This window comes from Clupea harengus, chromosome 3, assembly GCF_900700415.2.
Source record: "Clupea harengus chromosome 3, Ch_v2.0.2, whole genome shotgun sequence".
Lineage (NCBI taxonomy): Eukaryota > Metazoa > Chordata > Actinopteri > Clupeiformes > Clupeidae > Clupea > Clupea harengus.
In genome coordinates this window covers 6122518-6139106 of record NC_045154.1, presented here as the reverse complement: position 1 = coordinate 6139106, position 16589 = coordinate 6122518, and the positions used below count along the sequence as shown (strand labels likewise).

General features: G+C 45.9%; 1 protein-coding gene across 2 annotated transcripts in view; it reads left to right on the top strand.

Annotated features, from left to right (window-relative positions):
- Positions 1 to 16589, top strand: part of ripor1 (RHO family interacting cell polarization regulator 1) — a 64981-nt gene that overhangs the window by 15189 nt on the left and 33203 nt on the right. The window contains exon 1 of one of the 2 annotated variants that reach the window (XM_031564380.2): positions 1258 to 1808. The exons of the other annotated variant lie outside the window; for it this stretch is intronic. The gene's annotated coding sequence lies outside the window, so the exon portion shown is untranslated. Of the gene's footprint in view, positions 1 to 1257; positions 1809 to 16589 lie in introns of those variants that run through there. 2 annotated transcript variants of the gene reach the window in all.

Sequence of the window (16589 nt, the reverse complement as noted above, 5' to 3'; positions counted from 1 at the left end):
CGGCTTTGTGCAATACGGATACGGATGTGCGCATCGGTGCGTCCCAAGTATACTCATTTTTGTGCTGTTGTGGACATGGACAAGCTGAGCGTACTATGACCTTATTGTACTGAGTGCATGGGATTTACTGGACGCTCAGTTTCGGGCAAGCACAGTCAATACATAAGGACAGAAAATTTAGCTGCAGCACGGACAGTTCATACGGACTGTGCAGATGACGAATTTGGCTTCATCAGCACCGTGCAGAAACCATATGCAGACCGCGTCCGCAGAAGTATACCTTACGCTTTAGAGGTGGGGGGAAAAAATTCTATAGTGTTGCGATAGTTTTCGGCACAATATTATCGCGATACAGTGGCGCCGCGTATCGCAATAATGATTAATTTCATATTATGATTTAAATTATATTTTGGTACATATGTCTACTGTGATAATATTGTTTCTGAAGTTCACAAGATGGCACAAGACCTCGTTCTTCTCTTGCGTTAGAGCAGAAATTGGAATGGAAGTCAGAGTTGAGAAATGTATCATGCCAAGATGGCTGCCGAGACTTCTAGTATATGAAACTAAAAATAGATTACAATGTATTGCAGAATTGAATTGAAATACTTGCCTTATTGTAAAATGTAAAGAATTGCAATAATATCGTGTTGTGGCCCAAATATTGCGATAGTATCGTATGGTCGCCTCTGTGGCAATTCCCACCCTCACGACTTATAGTACTGATTATCTCCTCTTCGCCTTCTTAGCAACATTTCTGTGCTTTTACCTTCATTTCACTGTTTATTGCTTTGCTTTTTTTGTTATTTACATGTATACTGAGTTTGGCTCCCAGAGATATGTCATACACAGTCCTTTCATCGTCAGTGAGTGCTCAAGTGCTAATTATGAGGCTGCCAAGTCACCCTGTAATTTAACCTGTTTCAGCATTTCACATCATGGTATGGTATATTTATATCGATTTGCGTTGTAGCCCACCATAGAAGAATGTAATCTCTTGGAGACAGATTTGGCTTACTAGAAGTGTTCAAAGTGTCTGGATAAATAAGTTAAATAATATTGCCTCTGTCGTTCTTAGAAAGTTATTCTTGTGAAAAAATACGTGCAGTTTATTGCTAACTCTGCATCACTTCGGGGACAAGGGGACAGTAGGCGGCGTGAGGCCAGCAGCAAATGGGGACCAGGGCACTCCGTTTCACTTGAGGAGAGAGGCGAGGCAAGGCGAAAATCCTCCGAGTCCCTCCCCTCTCTCCCATCCCCCTTCTCAGTGTGGAGCAGCTCAACACAGAACTGCTATAGCCTACCGTCAAGCTGTGCATGAGTGTGTGTGCGTACTTGTGCACACATACACTGAGCGAGGCAGACGTCTACGAAGACTCAACAGGAGATTTCACTCAACTGCGCAGCAGACAATCACTGACGCATGGGACAGCCTGAAACCGGTCTGAATTATATAGCTGTAGTTCTTCTGCCATGATTATTTCCTTCACCCCTCCTACCTCTTGATCGGAGAGAAGTAGACGCGGATGGGTACGGACGGCTTTGCCATTTGCATTGGATTGTCCACACCCCTTCGGAGATAAGGACGGGGACTGAGCCCTCGGTTGCGCCTACAGGAGAAGGAGAAAGTGACACTGGGAAGACTGGAAGGCGAAACGAGCGCCGAGAACTGATTTGGGGAATTTATTCACTTTTGTTGTCAGGGAAACTCGCTCCGTTTTCCTCGTCTCATTAACTTCCACCGGATCCAGCTTGTTACTGAACAATTAGGATTTACATCAGATGATACCTCCCCTGGCGGCAGACATGTACGTGGTTTGTTCATTAATATGTCCACTGTGCATCATTTTGTGCGGTTTGTGCCTTGGTGTTCGACCTGTTCATGTAGGCTATGGTATATTGGTTAGACTGATTTAAATGGGCCAGTTAATACTGGAACCTAGAAGAGTGTGATCATGTAAAACCAAATTGAGCACTGATGCAGAACTGGCTTAACCTTTATACTCAAGTCACATATTACAATGTATCTCAATACATTTGGGGAGGTTGCTTGAAAATCACTTCAGAATACGATACCTTGGTTTAGGAGAGAAGATACTTAAACTCGTGTGAACGAGAAACGAAGAGAGCTTAGTCTTGGCTGTTCGTTTTGATGACAAAGAATGTCTTTGTTTGATATTTGTAATGACATGAGAGAAAAGCCGGGCAACCACGGGTATTTGTCAGTTTTGCCGTGCGGGAAGAAAGTAGGCTACTCGACGTGTGCATGGGTTTACTTTTACCAAGTATGGAATATCTTACGAAGTGTAAATTAGGTAACGTCTGATTCCAGTGTGTCCTGACCGGTTGTCGCTTTTATCGAGATCATTTTGTTTGACTTGAGTGTAGAAGAGAAGTTTGTTTTCATAATTCCAACCGACCTCACCAGTCTATGTGTGGTGGCGGTGGCTGGGATGGGCTACATTTGTGTCTGGTGTCTGACCAAAAACTGAGCCACGTCTCCACTCAGTTGATGTAGCGACTAAAGGCTAATCCCGCACAATCTAATCCTTCTGTTGACTTTTTTTCTTTATCCCTGTAAGGGAATGCAACTTCCTCCCAACCTAAAATGTATTTGATAACCTGCGGTCCCCTTTTTAGACGGCAGAATATTAACAGCTTGTATTTTTTGAAAAGGGTAACCAGACCTCCATATGAACATTTTAATCACATAATCTCAGGTGTCATGATGCATTTCTTGAGATTGGCCTGAATTGGTTTGCATGTATCATGACATATATAGGGGGAGTGTGCATAGCTGTAGCAGGAATTTAAAGTTTATGAAGGGGATTAGTATATTGACATCTGTACTTAAAATGCACCACATGTGAGCAGCAATAATTTATATCTATGGATTGAAATACTATTTTGCAGCTATCTTTCCTTTCACACCACTGTTTACCACTGCCTTGTCATATGCCTGTCACCACACACACACGCTGCTTTAAACACCACTCTGGCCCATATCAAATCTTAGCCCTTCACAACAAAGGCCATGACACCTCTGTCCATCATTTTGTTTTCACTTCCCCCCCTCACTGTGTTATGAAGAGATGGTCCTGTCCTCCGTGGCCTCCTGCATCGGGGCTGGCCATGCCGGCGGGGAGTGAGGAGTGTGGGAACATATCTCCCAGAAAACCCGGCCGTGTGGGCAGCACAACAGGCCCTCACAATCTGGCCTTTGTGTGTGAGGCTGAGCACTGCTGAGGGGCCTAATTTAGCTAATGATTTGATCAACAAAAACAATTATGATGAAAGGGATATGCTGGGGAAAGGAGGGATACTGTCTCTCTCACACACTCATTCACTCACTCCCACGCACACACACACACACACACACACACACACACACACACACACACACACACACACACACACACACACACATAACGTAAACATGTAGGCTAAACACTCAAACACAGAGAGCTGCTCAGTGCCCTGTTAAAGGGATTGAGTCTTTGTGTTTCCAGGCTTTGTGCTTATTTATTTGTGGGTGTAATGCAAGTACAGGGCTGTAAATTGACAGCATGTTTGTTGGTTTGGTCCTGCTCAAGTTTTTACTCCTCGATGATCATCCTGAACTGTGTCATCACAGGAGCTCAGTCATCTCCTCAGGCTGTGGATAAGCATGACCTTTTCAAAGTCAAGACTTCATTTTTTGATTATGAAGACACACACAGTTGTGCTTCCGTTGATAGATGCCCCAATATTGTGCCTGTCCTTGTGTACAGAGACTAAAAACTGTGAATGCACAGTTCCAGCTGTTTCTAATATTTGACTTGGTTAAAAAACGTCCTCTCATGTCACAAATAAGAGGCATACACAGACATAAGAGCCACTGCCCTCCCTGTACCCATGTGTGATTCTGTTACCCCCTGCTTCCCCTCTCTGGGGTTCCTCTCTAGCTGGGCTGAAGTCATGCTCTTAGACGGTTCTGTCTGAACGCTCTGTCTCTCCCAAGAGTCCTGCTGTGGCCCTGTGACTTTCTCTCTCTTTCTTTCTTTCTTTCTTTCTTTCTTTCTTTCTTTCTTTCTCTCTCTCTCTCTCATCCCTGCATCTGTGCCCTCCATTGTCCACCCCCCCCCTCACCTCAACCCCTTAGGACGTGTCAAGTCCTGTTGTCTGTTAGCCCTGGCTTTGAGGACCATCTCCTTGCTAAGCGTTTAGTGTTAGCAACACACACACGCACACTCACACTCACACTCACACTCACTCAATCACTCTCTCACTCATGCACACAGTTGTGCAGCTAACTCACACACTCCTGAAGCATGCTCTGCATAGCTGGCCTCTTGTGTCCTCCCCCATAGGAAAGACTTTTTTTTTTTTGTGCTGTCTGTCCATGCTGAAAATAGATCAGTGTGTGGTGCACAGTGCAAATAGACTGTCCATTAAAACAGCAAACTTGTCTTGAGCTGAAACCTACAGATCACAAGCATGATTCTCTGCGTTGTTTCATGTGTTGGTTCTCTTTGAAGAAGCACATTGATGCATGGGTGAGTGTTAATTAGGCTCTGTCAGAAGCTTAAGCATGCCCTGGGCCCTGGAGTGGGTCTGGGCACCATCACCGCGCTTCGTCCTGTCAGAGGATTTCAGGGCTAAGAGCAAGCAGTGCAAGGGAAGAGTGTTTGAATGTGTGTGGGTGTCTGCCAGCCCCCTGGCTCTGATGTTGTGTTAATCTCAAGCACCTGCTCTCTCTGTTCTCTGGGCGAAAGAATAATGAGATACCAGCCAGAACACTGAAGGGTCCTTGTGTTCCAAACACACACACATGCGCGCGCACATACACACACACACACACACAGTGCTTCTGTCACCAAGTGATGTGCTCTCCATTCCCAGCATGCACTTTAACCCCCACCCACATGGGGCTTTTGCTTGGCTAATGGCTTCCTGTGGGCCAATGCTGTACCATTTTGCATGGTCTACAGTGGCTAATTAAATGCTCTTCCTTGTGTGATTGCACCCTGCTCATTCACACAAGCCGACCGTCGCATCACTGACTGTGCAATTAGCCTCTGCTGACGAGTGCTGGTCGGAACTGAGAGATGCGATGAGGGTTGTGCTGTCGAGATGCCTCAGCCTTCAGCCTTCTGCCCACCCTCCCTTTTCCATCAATCATGTGGAAAGCTGGTTTGGTCACCATGGCAGCTCGTTTACATGAACATTCTAGAGACCAGATTGAGAACAATGCTGGGCTCAGAACTCTGGGGAGCCCACAGAACCCACACGCTGTAGGCCCGGGCCAGACGGCCCATTCTATTTCAGAACTTTGGTCCGCCAATGAGAAGCAGCTCCACTGCCCGAGCTCCATGCCGGCTGGCTGGCTGGCTGAGCAGTTTCTCCAGCCCAGCATAATTCTCCCAGCCCTAGTGGTAGTACAAACAGGAAGCTGCTGGAATTGCACAGCTTGTTCAGAGAGGCCTCTGACGAGTGTGAGGTATGACAACCATATGAAAGCTCTAGGCCAAGGCAAACCACAATCAAATTAACCCTATTGGATTTGCTCCTGTGCTTTGTGTAGCACTGTATAATGCCCAGTCACGGGCCTGTTTCTTACGGTTCCCATAGTAAATGGCGAGAATGGTTTACTCAGTGGGAGAAATTGGGCCCCAGCACTGTTTGATCGGATTGGACTTAATCTTCTTCACCTATATGGAAGCCAGCTTGTACATGTTATCTATCACTGGTCCTATAGTTCTCTGAGCCTTATAGCCACAGGCTGTTATCTGTCTATCCGTTCTGCAGGGGCATCCTTTTTGCTTTGTCTTCCTCTGGCCTCTCTGTGTTTTGACAAGGAGTCATGTTCTGTCGCTGTCTCTTTCGCTCTCTATCTCTTCTCTCTCTCACTCTCTCTCTCTCCCTGTCTGTCTTTATCTTTCCCCCTTTGGACTTCCTCCCTCTGTCCCTCTATCTTCTGGCCCTCTCAAGCTCCCATGTCCCTATATAGCAAAGCTGACCTTTCCTCCCCCGCCAGCCCCCTGCATGTGAGGATCCATTTTGCTTTCCTGGGTGAGCCAGCAGTATTCCCAAATTCCCAGAGCCTGGGAGCGAAGATTGTTGGAGAATGGCTGACATGGATGACCTCATGACAAAGCCGAGAGACAGACAGACCGGGCTGTTTACATGCTTGTCAGAGCAGAGCACAGATGTTCAGAGACAGAGCCTGCTGTGTCATCATTGGACTTTCATTGGACTCACCCCCCCCCCCCCCCCCCCTCCAGTACTCCCTGTATTTACAGAGCACTTTTTAAAAACAATACTGGTTGAGTAAAATCTGTGTTAGTTGAAGACACTGTTTGTAAGTTGCCGGAGTTACAGATAATACGACTGCTTTTCTTCAGCTGCACTGCCATAACCCCCTCTGCTCAGCTCTGTAGTGCTGTGTTGTGTTTGGAACGTGGGATAGTCTCTGTGTCTCTGTAGCGTAGCTTGTCATAATTGCGAGCTGCAGCAGTAGCGTCATTAGCGGCACAGCAGCAGCGGGGTGTTAGCACTGACTCAGTGCTCGTTCGTGGAGAGGACTGGGACGCAGCTGCAGCGAGTGACTCACTCTTTCCCAGGGTGCACACAGTCCCAGTGTCGGCTCAAAACCGCAGGCCTGCACCCAGTGCTAAGAATACATTATGGCACACATGCACAGGAGGTTGCATGTACATCTGTTTGAGCTAATGTGCATTTTGAAGGGTTGCATAAACATAGATGAAATGCAGTTTTTTTTCGCTCCCTGTGCCCCACTCATGCACATGGTGATCTGTGTGGGTTGGGAGGTTTCGTGCTGGTGTGATGCTTTCAGGCTGTCAAAGGAGTAGCAGTGTTGAGATTTACGGCAGCCTGGGTTTTTTAAAGCAGTCTTGAGATAGGTGGATGTTATATCGCTAATTTGTTTACAAGCATGAGCAGAAGACTATTTTCTTGATACCAGCTGTCTGCAGTGTTGCTTCATGGGAAGTTCACTTTGGTACAAACAGGTGTGTCGAGCGTGAAACCCTGTACGTCTGTGAAGTATTACTCCCAACAGTCCCAGTTAGAGAGATGTACAGTTTCACCTGTGGCCAACTTCTCATTTAGGATTGTTACACTTCCCCCGTAGACTTCTTCCTTGCAGTCGCGCCCCGTTGTATGCGACTAACCCAGCGGGACACAAACAGATACCTGCGTGTTTTGGCAAGTGTTGCGGTTGGTGTCAACAGCCGGGCTCTCTTGAGTAATCAGCTTACGAAGGCTCGTGGGGAGGAGATGGAGAGAGGCATTTGCTGAAGTCAAAATACAGGGCTCCTCAGGTGAGTCGTCACACAAAAAATTCCCTTTGATGCTTCGCCGCTAATATGTATGGATTAGCAGACACAGGTCAACACCTTGTGATCATACCCAGGTGACCGGAAAACATTTTGCTCTTGTGTCAAATGATGTAACACCTAAGGTATTCGTTTATGCCTCAAGGGGTGTCATATTTTCCTTTTTTTCTTCTTTTCGCCCCCTTAACAGGCTTAAACGTTGGTCATATTGCTGCCTGGTCTTCATTCCAGATGAAGCTCTTGCAAAACACCTCTTTCTCCTGGGGCAACTCCCTGAGCTGACAGGGGCTTGTGACCGGAGTCAGGTGGTTTGCCTGCGAATGGGAGTTAACTGAGAATGGCCTGAGGAGGAATCTGTGATTGATTTACTGCAGCCCCAATTGCTTAATAGTTGTCTGTTTGTGCCGGCTGATTTGCGAGCTTTCCAGGCCAGTAAGACGATGGCAGCCTTGCCTGACTGACTTCTGCCATAGTACAGGGGCCTTGTGAATTGTGTCACAGATGGTCTTGAGTATAACACAATGACACTGACAGATTGCCTATATTTGTGAGGGTATGGATCGCTTTCATTTCCTGTGAGCAGTGTGAACAAGGACATTTTAGGGAGAGGGCACTCTTGTGGGGTGTCATCTGTGTTGATACTTATTTGTTCAACAGAAGCTTTTTTCAAAAGTGACGTACAGGCACATGGCCATCAATGAGCAAACATAGAAAGTAAAGTGTTTTTAAAAGCATGCCTCTGTCACACTGATAAGTGTGGCAGAAATAGAAGTGCCAGGCAGAGGTCAAGGAAAGACAATGAATGTAAGGTTCTTTATGGTTAGAAGATGAAAACAGGTCTAGTGTACTGATGTTCATGGAAGATGATCATTAGTACACATCATGATTAGAACTTAGTTTTTGTGTTTCACCACCGCACAGGACCTCCTAAGCAAAGAGCAGGTGGTTCAACCTGACGTCTTGCATTGTGGCTGGCAACCGGCTGAGAATGACCTGTTATGCTGGGAATCATGCTAGGTCCGGGAAATTCCCAGTGCATCTAACTGGCCAACTGTTAGCACAACTGTCATCAACTGGCAGATAAAAACCCTAACTGTCAGTCCACAGTGTGCAGACACAAGGCAGAATCTGCAAATCAGTAAGCCTTCTAACAGGCAGAATCAAAGGTCAACTGTATATGCCATGACAAAAACCGATCACATAGCACATTAGAAATAAAAATACACTGTGTAACTTATGAGTGACTGTTCTTCAAACTATGGACGGGATAAGTACAAAATCAATTGTCTGAACCTTCTACTTGATGGGAAGTGTTCAAAAAGAGAAAAAGTTGGATGTGAAGAATCATTAATAACCTTTAAAAACCTAAGGTGTGTACAGTGGAGGGACCTTTCTGAGTTGGATTGCCTGGATCACCTATGTTTTATTCATGTTAAACTGGTAAGGTGTGCATGTGTGTGTACGTGTAAAAAACAAAACAAAACAAAACAAAAGAGCAGTTATTAGCTAAAGCACAAGACACTGCCAGTGAGGAGTCCGCTGAGCCTGTAGAACAGGTGGACGGGTCAGGACAGGCCCTGTGGCTAGTTCTGACAGGGGGTTGTTGAGCCTCAGCCGCGCACTTGAGAAGGTGTTAGCCGCAGATAGCCTAATCCTGCAGTGTACTCTCTTGTCAGGGCTTCAGACTGCACAGGCCACGGCCCAGTGGGGAACTAATTGCAGTAATAATGGTCAAGTGAGATGTCGGCCCAAGGTTCGCGCTGCATCTGCTGTATTTGTGGCTCCAAGTAAACATGGAAATGGATAGATCTCTTTACTGATCTCACTTCCTCCTACAAAGGGCCGCTCTGGTCGTCTTGCACAGACCCGGGCCAAGAGACACTGCCTGATGTTTATGGAAGTTGAACAAGCTGAAAAAAAAAAGAAATCTGTGCAGAGAACTATTTTTTTAGGCCTGTGTCCTCACTAAAGTTCAAACAGAGGCATTGTGGAAAGTCTCAACTGCATTAATACTTCGAGATGTAGATACCTAGAGATGTAAACCGATGAGTAAGAGATGTGACTAGTCCTGCCACAGTGAATCATGACTACAGCTGCATTGCATGGTATCTCTGACTAGAGATAGCTTAAGTCAAGCACCTTTTTGCCACATGAGGTCAACTCCTATTTCTGACCAGGTCAGTGACCCTGCCCTTTCCCCCTTCTAAGACCCCTGCCATCCAATTACACTTTCGAAGATTAAGGCCAGTCAAGCCGCCAACAGGACCGTGATGACGATATCACCGCAAGGGTTATGTGGTGGTGAGAAACGTGAGCACCAGGATTCAGAGTGAAAGTCTTGCAAAAAATGTCTTAACAAGCAGCCCAGCCACCATTTTTTTTGTTTCATTTACAAACACATTTCACACACACTTTTATCCTAAAAGCTTTAGGTCAGTTTTCACCTCAAACATTACATTTACATTTAGTCATTTAGCAGACGCTTTTATCCAAAGCGACTTACATATGTGCGACTTACAATATATACACATTTTACATTTACACTGATGGCACACTGCACATCAGGAGCAATTAGGGGTTCAGTGCCTTGCTCAAGGACACTTCGACAGGGAATCGAACTAGCAACCTTCTGATTACTAAACTACTTCTTTACCTACTGTACCACTGCCGCCCCAAACAGCACTATTATTTTTTTAATAGAAGAAGCTGTTCTTTCTGTGGTAAATTAGATTAATTACACTGTCTGTGCACAGACAGGCTATTCTCTGTAAGCATTATACGATATTGATGGAACTAACTGACATGAGGGGAACATGCTTCTTATTCTTTAAAAAGAAGCAAAATAAACCACTGGCATTTGTTTATACCACATGTTGACGGGTGCCATAAAAACTGTTAATACTGCTGCATATACTGTTTAGATTTTTTTTATTATTAAAAGGCTGCATTTAAATCACCTCACCACATATTCAATATTGAATTACTCTGACATAGAAGAGACACATTGTCACTTGAATGGCACTAAGGGGCAGTAACATTGCATGAATAATTAAGTTGATCAATAATTCCAGTGTATTTGTTTGTTTTGATTAGGATTGTGATGAAGTTTGATTTGTAGTGATGTTATATCCGTCCAAATACATTGTGTAGAAAGCACTGTATGATATTTCACACATGCACATAAGCGATATATTTGTTTCGTTTCTTTTCAAATGGGCCATTAGCTTCCCAGAGCTCCTAAGGCGAGCTCAAGGGTGGACAGCAGGTCAGGCTGAGCAGGCCAGGCCATGGCCCTGGGTCCTATGCACTGGGCAGGACGCAGCACAGTGGAAAAGCAGCCTAGTGGGGCAGCATCGAGTGACACTTAAGCCTATTAGAGGCCAGCTGGGGATTAAACAGGAAGTCTTGGGTTGACGGGGGTCCTCAGGGCTCCTGTTCGGAGTCGTGTCGTGAAAATGTGTCTTTATTTGGACAGACTGGTGTTGATGTGTTGTGTCTTTGCTGTTGCCACATGAATTCTGAATGAAGTTAGTCATACGCTAGTGATTAGAGAGCTTAGTGACTATTGATGGAGGGTCACGAGTCTTCCAACCACTGCAATGACACTCTCCCCTTTTAAAGCTGTAGGATGCGGGTTTATGCAGATAATAGCTTCTTTTTTTTTTGAGACTGCCCTTTCAGATATTTCACTGAGAACACAATCATCTAAATAGCGCAGCATATGGTCATCGCCCTCATGCCATCAAAGTGGCTTAAACATGCTTTAAAAGAAAAAGAGATTAAACATGATATCATAAATGAGACCGTGTTGGTATTAAGCATGCAGAGGGGTTCATCCTTGATGAGGGGAGGGAAAAAGTGCTTATATAATCATTCCAGCTCCGCTCAGCGGGAGGCCAGGGCCATCAAGCTGGAAATGAATTCCACACCACAAACCGGTGAGCCTCTCGCGCTCAGCGACTCCTAACCGGAGCAATAAATAAAAGAGCGATAGGACTGCTGCAGGCCCGCTCCTTTTCATCTACACTCCTCTTCCCTCCCTCTCTTTTTTCTTCTTCTCCCTCTTTCTGTTCATCTCGATTGCGCTTCTATTGCTTTCCGGCTTTCCTCCCTCTCACTATCCCTCTCTTCCTGCTACTTCTTTCTCTCTCTCTCTCCCTCTTTCTCTCTGCCCTGTCCTTCCCTCATTCTTTTCCTTATCAGGGCGAAGGCAGCCGCTGCAGGAACTGAGGGCCTGTTGGTGGCTCGTTAATCACAAGCTTTTATGGCCTCATCAAGAGATGGGGTATTCGGAGGAGATTGGGCAGGGCAGGACCAGAGCCCCAAATCTCTTCACTCACGACATCTCCGTACAGCACTGCACCTCACAGACGTCTGCAGATGACAGTTATAGCTACTCCGTTAGGCTGGTAGTCAACATCATGGGCCGGAGGGCAGTGGGATCAGGGCAGTTCAGAAAGTAACTCTTGAGATCAGGCAGGGAACAGGGCCCGGTCCATTCTTCAAGAAGCTGCTACCTGGGAAATCACTCCTCTGTTTTGTGTCATAAAATTGTTATCTTCGGTGTTGCAAGTTGCATTAATATTATTTTAATCTTCCCATAAACTGGGTGTCATTGCCTGGAACAAATGATGTTGTAAATGAAATGGCAGTTATCGTGACAATGATTGCAACTGAGTATTTTGGCTGGAAACGGCTTTATTACCTGTGAACACACACACACACACACACACACACATACATACATGCGCACACACCTTTAAATAGAGATCTTTCACCTCTTTCAAGGTCCCTGTGTGAACCAATTGTTTTTGTGAAGCTATTGTTTTTCAGCTCAGAATTAGGTCAGGACAGTGAAAGTACACCTGCTTAACCTGTTGCTCCTACAGAGCTTGTTTCGGTTGGAGAATGAGGCCGTTATGGGTTTCGAGGGGTGGTCTGTGGTGTGTGAGTTCCATGGCAGTGGTATGCCAGTTATGGGTGGTATGTGCCCTCAGCACTGCGGGGGCTGTGTGTGTGGGTGTGTGTGTGTGAGTATGCGCACACATACATGTCAACTCTTACAGATTTTCCCCCATTTCAGTTCCTGCATACATAAAATCGCACAGGTTTTTGGTTCAAAACGTATTGCGTGCTATTCATTTTTGTGAAAACAGTGACACACTATATGGTAGACAAAGCACAACAACCAGTTGCTTGTTTCTTGAAGTATTCTTCTTTGTCGTTTTACGGCAGCCAGCATCCTTACTGTTGCATCACGCAATATCCCGCCATAATGACACTTTGCACTGTGAACCCCACTGAACACCCACCGGACTTATTTCTTTATGGATTATAAGGATTTTCCCAAAGGGTTATACAGGTGGGCATTGGAAGGGGTTGGCCTTTATATGTGTGTTGGGGTGCTTGTGTGATGTGCTTCGGTTTCAGTGTTCATGTGTGCGTGGGCTTGTGTGTGCACATGTGTGTATCTCATATGTGTATCAGTGTGAATGTGAGCTGCTCTCAGGTTCAGCTCTGTATTACATGAAAGATGGATTACCTGTGTTCCACGACCAGCACACCCATCTACATGTCATCTTGCACTTTGTGTTGATGTATCACAACTATACACGTCATTTCTACGCACTGATATGACATCACAGTGTTACCCCCAATTTTGCGCATCGTATATATGGGTGTTTGAGTATGTGTGTGCCGGTCTGTATGTGTGTTCATACTATGTGTGTGTGTGTGTGTGTGTGTGTGTGTGTGTGTGTGTGTGTGTGTGTGTGTGTGTGTGAGAGTGTGAGAGAGAGTGTTGGTGCATGCGGAGAGGAGCAACAGTTCACCTGCTGTTCAGGTTATTGGTCCAGATGCCTGAGCTGAGCCTGTTGTCCTGTTGTTAGCAGTAAGCTCCTTCCCATGCTTCTCCTATGTGGCGTCATCTGCCCCACACAGGCATCCGTTACTGGAAAGCCTTGAGCCCCTCAGAGCACCATGCGCATATGATTCCAATAAAACTGCCACCACAGTTTTCCATGCGGAAAAATGACCCCAAAATAGCAGCTGAAGTGTCTCTATGTTGCCTCGAAAACCACAGTCATACCAAACACAACGAAGCCTTCACACAGACAGGTAGTAATTATTCACGCAGTTCCCAGAGCGCTCCGGTGACACATTTGTCGGTGTTGCCTTTCTGAAAACATTCAACTACCGCATACTTTATATGAGTGGAGATTTGAGGCTGGAAAAGTGTCACGGGTGGAATGTGTCTCAGGTGGAGTGCAGCTGGTGAGGAGAGCAGAGGGAATGAAAGAGAAGAGGAAGAATGTGAAGATAAAACCTTCGCGGACATGCAAGGATCTCAGCTATCCAGGGGATGAAACGAGGGAGAGCAATATCTGAATGCACCTGTTTTTGCTCTGAGTGTGGAGAGGGAGAGAGTGAGCCTGTGTGTGTGAGTCTATGTGCATGCGCACACATGCCTGTGTGTGTGTGTTTGTGTGTGTGTGTATATAAGAGAGACACAGGTGCAGGCACCGCCTTGTCCCTGCTCGGGCTCTGGGCTCTGGCCGTCTGTCCCTGCCCTGGCCAGCTGCTTCCTGGGAGATAAGAGCTGAGGGCTCAAGGGACAACTGTTCCCCTTAAATCCTCTGCCCACCTCCCACTCTGAGAGACCAGCCACCCGCCCTTCTCCTCCTCCGCCACCGCCTTGCCTGCTTATCCTCCTCTCCTCCACTTTATCACACCATCCATCCAGGCAGGGTCAGAGGTCACGGCAGATACTCTTCCTCCTGTTGTCACACCTCCAGTGAAGGCCCATCTCTCTCTAAATCCAGTGAAGGCCCATCTCTCTCTAAATCCAGTGAAGGCCTATCTCTCTCTAAATTCAGTGAAGGCCTATCTCTCTATATATCCAGTGAAGGCCTATCTCTCTAAATCCAGTGAAGGCCTATCTCTCTCTAAATCCAGTGAAGGCCTATCTCTTTCCCTAAATGCTTCCTTTCCATCTGTCTCCTATTCACATGCACACACACACACCTTCATCCTCTTTGTCATGCTGTCTTTACCTTTGTACCTTTTACACTTTTCCTGATACTCTCTCTCTCTCTCTCTCTCAACTCACTTTTTCTAACATGATTGAAACCCCTCTCTTTGATGTCTTGGAGAGAGAGAAGCCTGCATAACTGGTATTTGTCTTTATGAACAGCCTGCAAAACGTTACCCTATTAGAAAGCACATAGTAAATGTGTCTGTTGGTTGCAAAACATCAGTTTGCACACAGGGAAACCAAGGAGATTTGGGTTGTTGTGTGCTAGTTTTGCTGTATGAGTAAACCAACCTAAACGCTGCAGCCTGGCCTGCTTGTCAAGACACCATTGACCTAATCTGGAGGTTTTGGCAGACACACAGTCTGGTAAGGTATTGGCCCTCTCTCAGCTGTGTTAATCAAGACGTCTTTGTTCCGTCACGTCCATCAAGCGGAGAAACCTCCCAACCACCTCTTCAGCTAACGCTTGGGCACCAAATCTTATCAAACACTGGGTGGTAAGGTCCCAGATAAGAAGCAGTAATGCATGCTGCATGTCATTTTTTTTAAAACATCACATAGGCTATGAAGGCAGGCCGTCTGAAGAATGATTTAACCATGATTAGCCCATGTGCTCGCCCTGCTAACCCACTGACTGCACCAACAGTCCTGTGCCAGTAATGACCGTGGGCAAGGAAATGCCCTGTTGATAAGGGTCATTTTTTCCCTCGGGTATTTGCATGAAGGCAAATCAGCTCCCATGTGGCTGTGTCTGGTGAGGGGAGAGCGATATGTCTAGTGCTCTAATACTGCTGGGATTCAACTGTAACCAGTTGTAAGTGTGTGTGTGTTCTTGTTTGTGTTTGTTGTGTAATTTGCTGCCAGATTTGCAGTCTTGTGTTTATCCATCCTATTTGGGGGATTTGACTGTGTTTGGACTGTAAGAGAGATTCCACCAAACACACACACACACACACACACACACACACACACACACACACACACACACACACACACACACACACACACACGTGATTCTAATGGAGAGATCATGCTAACAAGCCTTGATTTTGATTCAGGCCGACCAGCTCAACTCGGCCGTCCTCCTCAGTCACCCTGACAGGCTCCTAATCGCTGAAGCAGCTGGCTGGCCAGGACCCAAGCCAGTCTCTGTCCTCATGGATCAGCATCAGCCGCCTCTTTCTGTCTCCGCCGCTATCATTTCTAATAAAACGGCAGCAAGGGATTATGCTGAGATCGGTCACATCAGTGCCCATTTGCGGCATAAACTTTTGCCTCTCTCCAGCAGTGTAACTGAGGAAAGGGGCTTACTTTTGTGTGTGTGTGTGTGTGTGTGTGTGTGTGTGTGTGTGTGTGTGTGCATTGGAAGGAAAGGCACAAAATGTCTTCCTGTGCATTCAAGTCCTGGAGCAATACAGTTGGATCAGGGAGGAAACTCATGAAAGTCATTAAAATTTAATCCCACTGAAATCTGCATGCCCACAGAAGAAAGCCTGCCCATAATTGCTGAATAAACATGTGCTTTGAGGTCCCCCTCTCGAGAGTGCATTAGAAAATGAAGAAATATAGAGTGGGGTTAGGGGCGCTGTGTGTGTAATGAGTGTGTGTTTGGGGGGGGATGGTGTAAATTTCCAGATATTAAAGAGTAGTTTTGCCCCTGGGTAAACTCACTGCCTTGCATATGAAAAATGAACTAGCAAGCCTCTCAGGCTCGATTTCAACCACATTTGACCCCAAGTGATCCCCTTGTCTCTTCCTCAGTCCACCCCTGCCTCAGACTAGTCCTCCCATTCATTCATAGTTATGTACGTCAGGCCTGAAGATGATTAACTGCTCACTCGTTCCCATTCTTCCAGTGTTAGTTATTGCTGAGCTTTCACTCATAGTTTAAGGACACTTTTGACTTAAAGCAGCAGTAAAGTGTTTTGGTCAAAACTACTGATCTAACTACTGAAAAGGCATGCAAAAACTTTACGAACACCAACAACATGTTTGACACAGAAAAAAGACTGGCTAGCATGCTAACTCGTGTTTTTTGGTGAGTTGTCGTGCAGTGAAAGCTTTTTTTGTCCATATATTTTTTTGCAGTACACAATGCAGATGTACAGCAGGGAAATGACACCGACAAGAATACATGGGGGAAAAAGGACAATAAAAAGACACAATAACAAATAAAGAAAACCATACACAGAATAGTTAACTAAATATCGACTAAAAAA